At 45.7% G+C, this 13928-nt stretch overlaps 1 protein-coding gene across 7 annotated transcripts in view; it reads right to left on the bottom strand.

The window, feature by feature from the left end:
• LOC115463679 (alpha-1,4-N-acetylglucosaminyltransferase-like) overlaps positions 1-13928 on the bottom strand; it is a 105319-nt gene that overhangs the window by 71294 nt on the left and 20097 nt on the right. The window lies entirely within an intron of this gene.

Genomic DNA, 13928 nt, shown 5'->3' with positions numbered 1-13928 from the left:
GGCCATCTGACCTAGCAGCATCAATCAGTCGCTAGCTTGCGGCAGGTGAACCAAGTTTTACAGTTTGGAAACTTTTCACAAACTCCATTTTGAAATCAAATTTTCCCATTAAAGTGTATGGAGAAAATGGATTTCCACACAAAAGACACGATAAATTACATTACACTTTAATAAGAATTATACCATCATCCAGGCCACATTTTCCTGAATCCAATCCATGTTCTATTTTTTTAAACCATAAGCAAGCACCATTTCACATCATTTGCAGGTAACCCCCCCCCCCCCCAAAGTGCCAGCAGACTCCGGGGCAGCCCTAGCAGACCCAGGATGGCTCATTTACAGGGGACACCCAGCATTTTATCTATTTATTTTTTTAATACCCCATCTACAATAAAAACCCTCAACACAAATCAGTCAGGGAGGCCCAGAGGACAGAGGAGAAGCCTTCTACCTTATGCCGTCAGCACGGACAGTAAGCTGCTGCAGAAACTCTACTCATGTAGGCCCATTTTATCCTGAACCCTGCTGAATTATATTGTTGGAATTAAGGGCTAAGCCTGTGCCCAAATATGTTGAATACTGAGATACAGCACTTAACTCTGGGACTCTAGTTCAGAGGCTAGTGCATGCTGTGGCCTTGCTAGAGAAGGCTTCAAGAGAGAGAGAGAGAGAGAAATGTTATATATGTATACAGACTGGGGTTTTGTTTTTATTTGCCCTAACCTGTGAAGGCAACAGGTCACCCATTCCGCTGCACATAAATAAATCAATTTTTATTTCACCTTCCAACCTTTGTGTGGCTGTGTTTTCAAGGCTCACAAGCCCACTCTTGCCCGAACAGTTACATATTATGTCAGTGGTGGGATTTCAGCTTTTGAAGACAGAAGAAGCTAGAATGCTCAGTCTCCAGGGCTCTGGACCTTGCAACCAGTACAAAACAAATACTTTGGGGCTAAAGAGATTAATTCTGCCCACAGACAGGGACCCGAAGAAGAGTAGCAAGAGTCAGACAGATGCACTAGGTTGCAAGGAAAATATGGAGAAAATAATCCAGGCCCTAGTGGAGGGCCAGCAACAGCTGCAGGAATTTCTTCAAACTCAGCAACAGTAACAGCAGCAGTTCATGCCGGTGCACTTGGAACAACAGTGGCAGCAACAGGTTTTACAATAGTTGGTAGAGCTGCAACAGAATTCGCTGCCCAGACGTTCCCACTACAGAGACTAGCATCTCATGCAAATGCAAATGTACCTGTACCTATGTTTCCTAAAATGGCCCTGGAAGATGACCCAGATCACTTCCTGGTGAAATTATAAAGGACTGCTTGCATGGATGGTTGGTCAGAGGCAACATGGACTACATATTTGGAAAATGTATTATATCTGGGAAATATATTATCCAGCAGCACTCAAAATGCATTCCAAATTGCAAATCCTGATGGCTAGGCTGCCTATAAGGATGTTAATTTAACCGTCCTAGAGTGGGTGGGGCATACTTTGGAAGCCTATAGGCAACAAGTCAAGAAAAGCAATCTCCATGCAAAAGAAAATCCTTGCGGTTTTTCTGTAGACTGAAAGAGATTTCATAGAGGTGGCTACAACCAGAGGAAAAAATCCATTGTGTAAGTAGTGAATGTAGTTCCCCTGGAGCAGTTTCTGGATGGGCTGCCTCAGGCTACAAGACAATGGTTGAGGTAGCAAATCCAAACTGACACTGGAAACTGCCTTGGAAGTGGCAGAAGTATTTCACCAGGTGCAACCAATCCAGCCCCTGAACCAGGGAAGGAGAGGAAACCAGCTGGGAGCCCTGGAGAGCAAAAAGATAAAACTGAGGTTGAGCACCCCAAAGAGAGGAAGCCACCATCAAGCCAGGAAACTCCATAAAAGAAGGTCAGAGCGATGGAGGCTGTCCTCGTCCAGAACACCCTTGCTCACATGGTTACATACCTCAGCTCTACTGTAGGCAAGTAATGCGTCACTTACTATGTTACCCTGGTAATGTATAATTGCAAAGGCAAGAAAAAAGTCTATATTTTAACTTAAGTAACGTAATCAAGCATCCCTCACTCTTTGAACAAGAACTAGAAGCTGACCACAGTCATTTATGAAAAAAATGTATTGTACACATTTCTAGTCTTAATTATTGTAAGCCACCCAGAACTGAATAATTAACATTTGGATTATGTGGGGTATTTACTACTACTACTTACCATTTCTATAGCGATACAAGACGTACACAGTGCTGTGCACTTGAACATGAAGAGGCAGTCCCTGCTCGACAGAGCTTAAATCTAATTAGGACAGACAAACAGGACAAATAAGAGATAAGAGAATTACTAAGGAGAGGATGATAAAATAAGGGTGCTGAATAAGTGAGTAAGGGTTAGGATTTAAAGCAGCATCAAAAAGTTGGACTTTTAGCCTAGATTTGAAGACGGCCAGGGATGGAGCTTGATGTACTGGTTCAGGAAGTCTATTCCAGGCATATGGTGCAGCAAGATAAAAGGAACTGAGTCTGGAGTTAGCAGTGGAGGAGAAGGGTGCAGATAAGAGAGATTTACCCAGTGAACAGAGTTCCCGGGGAGGAGTGTAGGGAGAGATGAGAGTGGAGAGGTACTGAGGAGCTGTAGAGTGAATGCACTTATAAGTCAATAAGAGAAGTTTGAACTGTATGTGGAAACGGATAGGAAGCCAGTGAAGTGACTTGAGGAGAAGGCTAATATGAGCATAGCGACGCTGGCAGAATATAAGTCATGCAGCAGAATTTTGAACAGATTGAAGAGGTGAGAGATGGCTAAGTGGGAGACCTATGAGAAGCAAGTTGCAATTGTCTAAGCGAGAGGTGATAAGAGTGTGGATAAGGGTTCTGGTAGTATGCTCAGAAAGGAAAGGGCAAATTTTGGTGATATTATAGAGAAAGAAATGACAGGTTTTAGCAGTCTGTTGAATATGTGCAGAGAAGAAGAGAGAGGAGTCGAAGATGACTCCAAGGTTACGAGCTGATGAGACAGGGAGGATGAGAGTGTGATCCACAGAAATAGAGAAGGGGGAAAGAGGAGAGGTTGGTTTAGGGGGAAAGATAAGAAGCTCAGTCTTGGTTATGTTTAGTTTAAGATGGCGGTGAGACATCCAGGCAGCAATGTCAGACAGGCAGGCTGATACTTTGGCTTGGATTCCTGCTGAGATTTCTGGTGTGGAGAGGTAGATCTGGGAGCCATCAGCGTAAAGATGATACTGAAAACCATGGGATGAGATCAGAGTACCAAGGGAAGATGGAGAAAAGAAGAGGTCCCAGGACAGATTCCTGAGGTACACCAAATGACAGTGAGATAGAAGTGGAGGAGGATCCACCAGAGTATACACTAAAAGTATGAGGAGAGAGATAATAAGAAAAGCAGGAAAGAACAGAGCCCTGAAATCCAAGTGAGGACAGCGTATCAAGGAGTAGGCTGTGATCAACAGCGTCAAAAGCAGCAGATAGATTGAGAAGGATGAGGATAGGTATTTGAGGGAGGTTCCTACTTCCCACAGATGCCTTCGCAACAAGGTCTCTAGGCTTGTTCTAGCTACAGTCTTGATCCTGTTCCTGCCTTCTGTAGTCCAGCTCCTACCTTGTTCCTGTTCCTGATGCTGTTCCAGCCCTGCCTTGTCACTGAGCTCCTGCCAAGCTGCAGTCCTGCTTTGTCTCCCACCTCCTGCCGAGCACCAAGCCCTGCCTTGTCTCTGAGGTCCTGCCGAGCTCAGAGCCCTGCCTCTTCTCCAAAGCCCTGCCTTGCTTTGACTTTTGTGTCTAGTCCCTGCCTTGTCTGTCTTGTTTGATACCTTGTTGTGTCCCACCTGGATCTAGTTCTGGCCTTGCCCTCATCCCTATCTGGACCCAGTTTTATCCTTGTTCCATGTCTTACCTTATCCTGTCTGGGATCCAGTTCTATCCCCACTGCCTTGCTTTCCTTGTCCTGTCTGGATCCAGTCCGTGTCCTATTTAGCCTTGCCTGGTCTTGTCTTGTTCCTTGTTGTGTCTGGATCTAGTTCTTGCCCTGCCTTGTTCTGCCTTGTCTGAACCCAGTTCTAACCTTGTTTCCTTGTCTTCCCTTGTTCCTGGCTAGGTTCAGTTCTAACCCCGTTGCCTTGCTTACTTTGCCTCATCTGGATCCAGTTCCTGTCGTCTGTCTTGCCTTGTCTAGTTGTGCCCAGCCTAGCTTTGCCTTGTTCTGCCTTGCTGAGTCTAGCCCTGTCCTGTCTCATTTACCTTGCCTTGTCCTGCCTAGTACTGTCTGCCCATTTCTTGCCTCAGTTCCTGCCTTGTTCCAGTCCTGACTTGTCTGCCGCAACTCTGGCTGCAGTCCAAAGGCTCACCGTGCTGTGGTCATGACACTTTGTTGTCTGGACATTTTATTTTTCTAATTGTGTTGGTCAGTGTCTCTGCTTTCTGCTTTCTTTTCTGAACTCTCTTGCCAGGGTCCATTTGGTATTTCTTGTATGTTGTGTAATATGGCTTTTGTTCTCCTGCTAACTCTCACTAAAAGAGAGGTTCAGAGTGGGTAACAAAAAGAAATATATATATTAAAAGAGAAGAATACATTCAATTAGTCAAACCAAAAAATATTTTGAATAAGTAAGTTCTCAGATTCTTAGGAGGGAGAGGCTCGTAAGTGTAAAGGTAAAGAAAGCCAAATATGAACAGCTTGATATCAGAACAAGTCTTCCAGAATTTTTTTAAACCTCACTCCAGAGAAAGAAGGATAAAACAGAAGGTAAGGGTCCCTAGACTTAGAAAATTGACTGTTAGAAGGAAACAAGTGTAAAGCAGTAAGATACTCTGGACTAGTTCCATCAAAAATCGTAAAATCCAAAAAGGTTCATTTAAAAAGAATGTGGCTTAAACTGGGAGCCAGTGAAGAGAAATCAATACTGGAGCAACACTGTCAATTTTTTTCAAATCAAAAATAAGTTTAGCAGTAACTGAAGTTTAGTGCGTAATTTAATTGAGAGAGAAGAGAAAAGACTATTGTAATAATCCAGGTGTGATAAGATAAGAGCCTGGACAAATAAACTAAAATGCCTTTCATTAAAGTAATGTCAAACATTACATAATTGCCGGAGTTAAAAAAACACAGTGTGAACAATATGATTAACAAGTGGTTCAAAAGAAATGATGGTTTCGAAGTTAACACCCAAAACCTTCTTCTCTCTCTTAAATTCATCATTCGTTTTCTCTCGGCATCCCTATCCATCCTGTCCAGTATATCTCATCTGTGTTCCTGCCCTGTTGAATATCTCCCTTCTCTGAGTCCTTATTCTTGCTCTGTTTGACATCTCCCCTCTGTGTCCATATCCCTCCCCATGTCCAGCTTCTCCCTGTTGAGGGTCTAAGGTGGACAAAGCCTTCTGAGACCCTAGGCTCGTAAACCTGAAATAAATAGGATCTACAACAAAAATCAAATCAAGCAAGATTTATTCAGCTTTGAAATCTACTTTCAAAAATGTAGACAACGGAAGTCAAATATGTTGGTGTTTAACTTCAAAAAAGGGAGCTATGATAAAATGAGGCATGGATGCTGTTCAAAAACACCGTCCTGGAAGCCCAGGCCAAATATATTCCATGTATCAGTAAAGGAGAGCAGAAGAGCAAACGACAACCGGCGTGGTTAAAAAGAGTGGTGAAGGAGGCTATTGGAACAAAAAGAGAATCCTTCAGAAAATGGAAGAAAGAACCGACTGAAGATAATAAAAAGTGGCATAAGAAATGTCAAATCAGATGCAAAGCGCTGATAAGAAAGGCTAAGAAGGACTTTGAAAGGAAGTTAACGGTAGAGGCAAAAACACATAGTATATAAAAAGCAGAAAACCGGCAAAAGAATCAGTTGAGCCACTGGATGACCGGGGAGTAAAAGGGGCACTCAGGGAAGATAAAGAAATAGCTGAAAGATTAAATGAGTTCTTTGCCTCGGTCTTCACCGAGGAAGATTTGGTTGGGATACCGGTGCCAGACAGGGTACTCGAGGCTGACGAGTCAGAGAAACTTAATGAAATCTCTGTAAACCTGGAGGATGCAATGGGGCAGTTCTGCAAACTAAAGAGTAGCAAATCTCCTGGGCCAGATGGCATTCATCCCAGGGTACTGATGGAACTAAAAAATGAGCTTGTGGAGCTACTGTTGTTGTTGATATGTAATTTATCCTTAAAATCAACCATGGTACCGGAAGATTGGAGGGTCGCTAATGTAACGCCGATTTTTAAGAAAGGTTCCAGGGGAGATCCGGGGAATTATAGACCGGTGAGTCTGACGTCGGTACCGGGCAAAATGGTAGAGACTATCATTAAGAACAAAATAACAGAGCACATTCTAAAGCACAGACTGATGAGAGAAAGTCAGCATGGATTTAGTGAAGGGAAGTCTTGCCTCACCAATCTACTGCATTTCTTTGAAGGGGTAAACAAACATGTCGACAAAGGTGAGCCGGTGGATATTGTGTATATGGATTTTCAGAAAGTGTTTGACAAAGTCCCTCATGAAAGGCTCCAGAGGAAATTAGAGAGTCATGGGATCGGAGGTAGTGTATTGTTATGGATTAAAAACTGGTTGAAAGATAGGAAACAGAGAGTAGGGTTAAATGGTCACTATTCGCTATACAGAAGGGTAGTTAGTGGAGTCCCTCAGGGATCTGTGCTGGGACCGTTGCTTTTTAACATTTTCAAAAATGACCTGGAGGTGGGGGTAACTAGCGAGGTTATCAAATTTGCTGATGACACAAAGATGTTTAAGGTCATCAAATCACGGGAAAATTGTGAAAAGTTGCAAGAAGATATTACGAGACTAGGAGACTGGGCGTCTAAATGGCAGATGACGTTCAATGTGAGCAAATGCAAAGTGATGCATGTGGGAAAGAGGAACCCAAACTATAGCTAAGTCATGCAAGGTTCAGCGTTAGGAGTCACAGAACAATAAAGGGACCTGGGAGTCATCATTGATGATATGTTGAAATCTTCTGCTCAGTGTGCTGCTGCAGCTAAGAAAGCAAACAGAATGTTAGGTATTATTAGGAAAGGGATGGAAAACAAAAATGAGGCTATTATAATGCCACTGTATCGGTCCATGGTGCGACCGCACCTAGAGTATTGTGTTCAATTCTGGTCGCCGCACCTCAAAAAAGATATAGTGGAATTAGAAAAGGTGTAGAAAAGGACGACAAAGATGATTAAGGGGATGGGAAGACTTTCCTATGAGGAGAGGCTAAAGCGGCTGGGGCTCTTCAGCTTGGGGAAAAGGCGGCTGAGGGGTGATATGATAGAGGTATATAAAATAATGAGTGGAGTGGAAAAGATAGATATGGAGCGTCTCTTTACGCTTTGCAAAAATACTAGAACAAGGGGGCATGTGATGAAGCTGGAGTGCAGTAAGTTTAAAACAAATAAGAGAAAGTTTTCTTTACTCGGCGTGTAATTTGACTCTGGAACTCGTTGCCGGAGAATGTGGTTAAGGCGGTTAGCTTAGCAGAGTTTAACAAAGGTTTGGACAGCTTCCTGAAGGAAAAGGCATAGAATGTTATTAAATGGACGTAGGGAAAAATCCACTATTCCTGGGACAAGCAGTACAAAATGCTTTGCTCCGTGGATATTGTCGGGTGATTGTGACCTGGATTGGCCACTGTCGGAGACAGGGTGCTGGGCTAGATGGACCTTTGGTCTGTCCCAGTGTGGTGATGCTTATGTCATGTCTTATTCAGTGGTTTCAAAGGCTCAAGAAGCAAGTATATGAAGGTTCTTGAGGGAGCATTGCAATTTCTACTCACTAATCAAGGAATCCAGACATGCAATGCCCGTTTTCCTGGTTCTAAGCACATATACTAAAATTTTTTACTTGATTTCCTTATGTGCATTTCCTATATGTGCTTCCTTTGCTAGCTGTCTCTTCTAAACCTGTTCAAACTGGCTGTAAAAATGACTTTACAGCAGTACTTGTTTTTAAGCTTAAAGGTTGTGACTCTTGTATCATAGGAAATATAAACCACAGCCTAGTCCTGCACCTGGGCATGTCTCACCTTTATTTGTTAAACTTGCTCTACATCCCCTCACTCCTCCCTTCCTCCTACAACCCCTCAGGGCCACCATCTCTGCTCCTTTTTTCTTCCCTACTGCCCCCCCCCCCCCCCAGGAGTCAGCCTCTCTTCCTTCGTACCTGTCCCTCATCCCCACTCTGGGTCTAGCATATCTTTTTTTCCCTCCTGTCCCCCTCCTTGGGAACCAAAATCTCTCTTACTTCCTTTTTGTACTCCCCCCCACCCCCCCCCCAGGTACAGCCTCCCCACCCCCATCCACTCAGCCTCAATTGTGTGACCAGAAGATGGGGAAGAACACCTCATGGTTTTCATTAGTCGAAAATTGCTTCCTCATGAGAAGAAATACACTGTAATTGAAAAGGAAGCCTTGGCTGTCAAGTGGGCCCAGGAATCTTTCAAATACTATTTGCTGGATTCTCCCTTTACCTTAATAATGGACCCTCAAGTGGCTGGCCTGCCATAAAGAATCTAATGCATGATTCATGCAGAGGTTCTCAACCTTTCCAGTTTGATAGCACCAGGCTGACTGGGAGCATCAGAATGTTGACTTCCTCTCTTGGATGGCAGCCTCAGTTAATGCAGATACTGAACTGGTCATAGCTGAGCTGAAGGGGAAGGTATGCAATACAGTGTATAGTACCATAACAAAAATCAACTAAACATAATCAGCTAAACAAACCTAATGAATCCTAAACAAAGATAATATCCCTCCTAATGTTCCCACCATCGAGCCCCTACAGAATTTCACAAAACCATTATATGAAGTATAAGAAAAATATAAATAATAGAAATCAAATATAATATTATAAAGCATAAAACACTAGGAAAAAAACCTCCATGCAACTACTCAGTAGTAGGAACCTGCTGAGAAGGCCCCATGCCCATATGCTCATTACCCCACAATCTTCCAAAGATCAGGCCAGTCAGCAAGCTCCATTTATTAGCCTGCAGCACAAATGTATGAGGCTATCCTCAATCAAATGACTGGATCCCATTTTGCTTATATTTATCCTTCTGTCCACACAGTGTTGCTGTAATCTTCTCATACCTGCATAGTTCTTCGCAAACCAGTTTCCAGGATTGCAAGGTAGGACCTTGGACCTCCTTCCAAGATCAGACTACAGCCATCCTTTCATATCCTTCTCTACTCCATCAGGGAAGTACCCCATTAAACAAATATCCAGAGAGTTTGGCCAGGAAATCCCTGTCTATATTAGGTCACATGAAGGGGCATAATTGAAAGGGGTGCCCAAGATTTCCTGAGGACGTCCTCGCAGGACATCCCAGCGAAGGGGCGGGGAAACCTGTATTATCAAAACAAGATGGGCGTCCATCTTTCGTTTCGATAGTACGGTCGGGGACACCCAAATCGCGAAATTTAGGTCGACCTTAGAGATGGTAGTCCTTAGAGATGGTCATCCCCGATTTTCGGCCATAATGGAAACCGAGGACGCCCATCTCAGAAACGACCAAATGCAAGTCCTTTGGTCATAGGAGGAGCCAGCATTCGTAGTGCACTGGTCCCCCTGACATGCCAGGACACCAACCGGGCACTCTAGGGGGCACTGCAGTGGACCACAAATTGCTCCCAGGTGCATAGCTCCCTTACCTAGTGTGCTGAGCCCCCCAGAATTCCCCCAAAACCCACTCCCCACAACTGTACACCACTACCAGGGGTGAAGCAGGGGCACCTACATGTGGGTACAGTGGGTTTCTGGTGGGTTTTGAAGGGCTCACATTTACCACCACAAGTGCAACAGGTAAGGGGTGGATGGGCCTGGGTCCACCTGCCTGAAGTGCACTGCAGTACCCACTAAAACTGCTCCAGGGACCTGCATACTACTGTCATGGAGCTGGGTATGACATTTGAGGCTGGCATAGAGGCTGACAAAAATATTTTAAAAACTTTTTTAGGGTGAGAGGAGGTTTGTGACCACTGGGAGAGTAAGGGGAGGTCATCCCCAATTCCCTCCTGTGGTCATCTGGTCAGTTTGGGCACCTTTTTGAGGCTTGGTCGTAAAAACAAATGGACCAAGTAAAGTCGCCCAAGTGCTCGTCAGGGACGCCCTTCTTTTTTCCATTATCGGTCGAGGATGCCCATGTGTTAGGCAAGCCCCAGTCCCGCCTTCTCTATGGTTCCGACATGCCCCCATGAACTTTGGTCGTCCCCGCGACGGAAAGCAGTTGACGATGCCCAAAATCGGCTTTCGATTATGCCGATTTGGGCGACCCTGGGAGAAGGACGCCCATCTCCTGATTTGTGTCGAAAGATGGACGCCCTTCTCTTTTGAAAATAAGCCTGAAAATCTTTTGATTTTAACACAAGCCTACCAAAGATGTTCATAGGTGCCCAACCTCCCACACCGTCACCAGCAAAGGCCTTCTGTATTGACTGAGGTAGCAGTCCAGTACAATCGAAGCACCACCATATATTGAAGTTGTTTGTCATTAGTCACCCCAGAACAATGGTGAATATGCCAATAAACCTGTTTCCAAAAGGACGGGGATGGGGCCAGGTGAGGGGGCGGGGAAAGTGCACACAGCGGGTGATGGTAGTGGGAGGGGGGTGGTGGTGGTGTTGGTGTGTAAATACTGTGTGATATAAATAAATGTTATCTTACTCTCACAGAAAACTTGTCTCGATGAGTCTTTGCCTGACTCTGACCCCCAGCTGGTGTGCACTCTGCTCTGCTCTGTGGGCAGGAGGTGGAGGGAGCTCATCATCCTCTTCATCTGGGGCCTGCTGCTCTGGTGGCTGTGGCTCTTCTGGGAGGGCCTGTCCTCTGCGCATTGCCAAATTATGTAGCATGGAGCAGGCCAGGAATATCTTTGCCACCTTTTGGGGGCTGTACAGGAGCTCCCCTCCAGAACGGTCCAGACATCGGAACCTGTTCTTAAGTTGTCCAAAGGTGCATTCGATGATGCCACGGGTGGGTCGATATCTACTGATGTAGTTCTCCTCTGACCTTCTTTTTGGGTGCACTATGGGGGTCATGAGCCAACTCCGCTGTGGGCAGCCTCTGTCACTTTTGGAGAGACGCAGGATGAGAAAGATGAGTGTGTATTGTTTGGAGCGGGTACCATGTGGAGGTGGGGGTGAATAGTTGGTTGTGGAGTGAGTTGGAGGGAGACAGTGCTGAGGGCTGCCTGTTGGAGGAGGTATAGTTTGGGCAGATCCATGCTGCACTTACCTAGGAGCCATCCGCCATTGATTTCCCCTCGGTCAAACCTGCGGAAGATTCCTGAGTGCTGCAATATATAGGCGTCAAGGGTAGTAATAGGAGAATGGGTTTCTTGTAAAAATATTTTAGGGTAGTATTAGGAGAATGGATTTCTTGTAAAAATATTATTCCTGGTTTAAGATTTTTAAGGTATATAAGTACCTTCTTTCTTTTAATTGGGTGTCTTAATCCAATAACATTCCATGTCACTATGTTAAGTGAAAAATTAAAGTTATTCTGAGCCATAACAATACAAAGAGAAATATCTATAGGATTTGATTAGTCCAAAACAGAGATTAATTAGGTAATGTGGATCAAAACATATTTGGCATAGCTGACAATGAGAAAAGAGAAACGACATAAAGAACTATCCTGCTTATTTTTGAAGGAGAAGGATGGCCAAAAAGCGACACAAAAGGCAGATGGACGTCTCCGTGAAAGAAGGTCGGCCAAATCAAATAATCAAAAATGGGTGGTAAGGGCGTCCTCAATGCAAGGATGCCCATTTATGGTCGCCCCCACAGGGGGCGTGTTAGGGGCGGTGTTACGTGATGGGCGCCCCCAGCATATAAAGGCATGCAAAATGGTTTCGCATGGGTCAGAACATGGGCGTTTTTAATTAGACCTGAAATAAAAGCAACTAGAGTAAGGGGGAAGTCGTCTTTAGACCCATTAGCGATTTTGTGGAGTTGGAGCATGGCAAGATCCTTGTTGGGAGAGCTGAATTGTTGTTTGCAGAGAAAGCTGAGAGTTTGTTGAGTACCTGTTACCTTTGTCTGTGTGCTGTGGTTGAAACGTTTTCAGTCTCATTTGTGTTTTCCCTTTTCACCTTTCCCTACCTACCCCTTCTAGGCCCCAAACCCAGACACCACTACTCCTTCCTCAACCTCCCCCATCCCTCTCCATTCACTGCCCCCAAGTTCATATTTCATTCCCTTACCTGTTTGTAGTCTCTGTTTGTCTCTTTGTCCTGTGTACTGCTGCACCGTGTTTGTGAAGACTGCTTGGAGAGTGATTGGCTAAAGGGTGTGGCAGGAGTGCTTGCAGTGTGGCTCTGCTGTTTGTCACTGCATTGTTTGTCGGTGGTGGCAGAGTGAGTGTCAGCTTCTGTTTGTTCCTGCTGTGTTTCACCAAGTTGGTAGGGAGAGGTGAGCACTGGTGGCACTGCATTGCACCTGTAGTATGGAGAAATGTTGGTACTAAATGCACAGGTGGCTTACATGCTGGAGGAAGAGGGGAGGCACCGCAGGAGGTACGCCTCAGAGTTTTCAGGCCCCATAGCAGTTTCCTAGACCTCACTGACCTGCAGTGTCTCAATAGGTACCGCTTTGATAGGGCTGCCATTCAGCACCTTTTTGACCAGCTCCAACCCCTCCCGCAGGCCAGGACCCGTAGGAACAACCCCATCTCTGTGCACCTAAAGATCACTGCTTCTCTCTCTTTTCTGGCCACTGGGATTTTCCAGTCTGTCCTAGCTGTGAACATGGGTCTCACCCAGTCTTCCATTTCTAACTGCCTCACCCAGTTCCTTGATGCCTTCCTTTCCCACACTTCTTAGTACATCACCTTCTCCACCACCCCCCCAGGCCCTGAAGAACAACATGGCTGACTTCTATGCCGTAGCTCGCTTCCCCTCGGTCATAGGCGCCATTGACTGCACACATGTCGCACTTAGACCCCCCCCCCCCCCCCCCCCCCCCGGGCACGAGAGGCCAATTATAGGAACAGGAAACAGGAAAGCATTCCACTCCATGAATATGCAAGTTGTGTGTGACGCCAGGGGGAGATTATAGACGTGTGTGACCGATACCCAGGGACTGGAGGTTGGGATGCAGAAGCGCCCCCTCGTTCTGAGTGATGAGGGTTGGAAAACACTCCAATCTCCACGGTTCTTCGGAGGACAACTCCAGAAGAAGAGGGAACCAGATCTGGCACGGCCAGAACGGAGTGATGAGAATCATAGTTCCATGGTCCTGCTTGAGTTTCAGCAAAGTCTTCCCTACCAAGGGTATGGGAGGATACGCATACAGGAGGCCCTTCCCCCAGTGTAGAAGAAAGGCATCCGACGCTAGTCTGCCGTGAGCCTGAAGTCTGGAACAGAACTGAGGGACTTTGTGACTGGTCTGAGTGGCAAAAAGATCTACCAAGGGGGTGCCCCACGCTTGAAAGATCTTGCGGACAACTCTCGAGTTGAGGGACCACTTGTGAGGTTGCATTATCCTGCTCAACCTGTCGGCCACTGTTGTTTACGCCTGACAGATACGTGGCTTGGAGAAACATGCCATGAAGGCGAGCCCAAAGCCACATCCCGATGACTTCCTGACTCAGGGGGCGAGATCCGGTGTCCCCCTGCTTGTTGTTGTAATACATGACAACCTGATTGTCTGTCTGAATTTGGATAATTTGGTTGGATAGCCGATCTCTGAAAGCCTTTAGCGCGTTCCAGACCGCTCGTAACCCCAGGAGGTTGATCTGAAAACCTGTCTCCTGGAGGGACCAACATCCATGGATGTGAAGCCCATCGACATGAGCTCCCCACCCCAGGAGAGACGCATCCGTAGTCAGCACTTTTTGCGACTGAGGAATTTGAAAGGGACGTCCCAAGGTCAAATTGGAGCGAATTGTCCACCAATGGAGGGATTTGAGAAAA

Source organism: Microcaecilia unicolor, chromosome 2, assembly GCF_901765095.1.
Source record: "Microcaecilia unicolor chromosome 2, aMicUni1.1, whole genome shotgun sequence".
In the NCBI taxonomy this organism is placed as follows: domain Eukaryota; kingdom Metazoa; phylum Chordata; class Amphibia; order Gymnophiona; family Siphonopidae; genus Microcaecilia; species Microcaecilia unicolor.
This window is presented reverse-complemented; position numbering and strand designations above follow the sequence as displayed.